This window comes from Penaeus chinensis, chromosome 12, assembly GCF_019202785.1.
Source record: "Penaeus chinensis breed Huanghai No. 1 chromosome 12, ASM1920278v2, whole genome shotgun sequence".
Lineage (NCBI taxonomy): Eukaryota > Metazoa > Arthropoda > Malacostraca > Decapoda > Penaeidae > Penaeus > Penaeus chinensis.
The window spans coordinates 35,099,687-35,102,186 of NC_061830.1; positions in this window are offsets into that span (position 1 = coordinate 35,099,687).

The window sequence follows — 2,500 nt, forward strand, 5'->3', positions numbered from 1 at the left end:
CAGATGAGACTTTTGGGAGCAACCTGCTGGTTAGAGATTTTCTTCTGGAAAACATGCAAATCAGTGAGACGGTTTGTGCTGGTGTGAAATATTGAATTGACATGAATTGCATCATTAGTTCCTGGAAATTAGGTTCGGTAAATGCCGTTCCTCATTAAGAAAACTTGAGAAATACTAAGCTTCTATATTTTGATCTCTCTTGAAGAATACCCAATTTACCATGGTACTGTGACGCTGTCTTCAAAACGGCCTAGCACTGTTTTGCAACATATGAGAATCTAACAGCAGTACATGCCGAATACGAGACCATTGCAAGATGCAACTCTTAACATATAAAGTTGATAGACTAAGAAGTGTAGCATATATGTGATACTGACGGGGAAAAACAGACAAAAACAAAAAGAAATGAAGAAATGAAGGTAAAAGGGACAGCGGAAGAGAAATGGGAAGATAGAAAGAGACAAGCAGACATCAGCTGTAGCATGACAGTCTTTAATGATATAGTATAAATGTTGATTTATATGAAAGTTAATGGCTTTCTCTTTATCTCTGTCTTTGGTGTTCACTCTCCACCGTTGCATGTGTTTGTTTGTGTTTAGGAGTGTGTTTGCTTATGTGTGTATTTGTGTATGCGTGTGTTTGTATGTGTGTGTGTGTGTGTGCGTGTGTGTGTGTGTGTGTGTGTGTGTGTGTGTGTGTGTGTGTGTGTGTGTGTGTGTGTGTGTGTGTGTGTGTGTGTGTGTGTGTGTGTGTGATTATGCTTTACTCCCCTCCCGCCCAGTGTTCCATTTATTTCAAATTTAATAATGTTACCCCACAAGAAAAGTTTTCTTTGAGTTAAGAGAACAGCGTAGAATATAGCTATAACTAAAACATTTTATGTTGAAGCCAAGTCAATTGTACTGACACCCGGTGAACTAGTTCGACGAACGTAAAGAGGACAGAAAAAAATATGCTTATATAACGGCACAACTCAAGTGAGTAAAATGTAGTAGCAGTTACTCGGACAGATGCACGAATGTGTTAAATAAGGGTTGATGTCGTAAAGATAAGAAAGAGAAGCACGAGGCTATCACTTTTTATTTCACAGAGAGCATAACGAGATAACTCTCCAAAGTAGATCCTTCTCGATAACTTGCTTGCCCAAACAGCAAAGTCTCCGGTTCATCCACTGTCTTGTCCCGGCGGATATATATAGGCCTAAATTTCACATGGCCGTGTCGAACAGCTGAGAAAAAAATACAAGAAAAAAAAAAAGCTCACTGCAAGAACCAGGGCTGCTAGATTTCCTTAGTCCTAATTATCGCAAATTTCTTAAGATTAAGAATAAAACGGAAAGTGTTTATATGTGGAATAGTTTTCCTTCCGGGCAAGATAACTTTTATTTCCGTGTTGTCAGTTTATGAAAAGTGGAAATTATAAAGTAGAAATTTGAATAAAAGATGCGCCAACATTTGCCTCCACTTTATAAAGAAAGTGGAAGATGAAAAAAGGCAGCCCAAGTTTTTATTACTAAGGTTAGAACTAATGTTACGAGAAAGATTCGAAACAGCCTATTCGCACATGATTCCGATAAACATGTCTTTCCGTCCCGTTTACAGGTAATTTTGTTCAAGTAGGCAATTAGAGAATGAAAGTAAGATGGCATTACAATATTTTTCCTCTTTCTATTGCTCTTGTATACTATCGCAGTCTGAAATACATCTCTCCGTGAAAACGAAGCACCACAAAATCTTGGCAGTTTTACACGTAGCAGACGAATTTTGGTAATATAGCAAAGCTGCAGGTGCTGTCGTTATACTGTGGCGTTATTTTTATTTTCTAACTTGTGGTTAAAGCGGGAATAGTTATATTTAGGAGATACTTTTATCAAGTCAGTTCGCATTTTCCGTTATAGAGAACGAGAAAGAATAAGAAGGTTGAGTCAGTTTTCGAATCTTAAATACAGAGTAAAGAAGCAAGTAGTGCAATGTAGATAAAAATAAAGGTATTCGCTGCCTGGAAGTCTGTACTATAATCAGAAGAAAATTTTATCTCTGTAGCGTTCATATAAGCCATTTTTATGCTTTGGATAACATTCAAAGTAGAACGAAAAATGCCAGAATTGGGGGGCAACAACTTGTCTTATGAAATGCTGCTTACAGAGCACCCATCACCCACCACCTCTCACAGTCGGCAGATTTATAAAATCTTTCTTTCTTTCTTTATTTTATCCAAGCAACCTAAATATTTATCAAGTTTTGTTTATCATCTTATGAGTGTCATGTTACGGAATTTGAATTTATTATATTTATATTCTACATGATATCTTTTCGGAAAAAGTCAGCTCATTTGACTATAATTGTAAGTGAAAGAAATCAAAGATTACAAATGTTCAACCGATTATTATGGCAACTTATTTGATTGATAAATTATCTTTGAACAACAATGTCCATAATTAATTAGTCTGGCGTTTATAATAATGATTCATCCAATGTGACCTGTGTTCGTAAATGTAAAT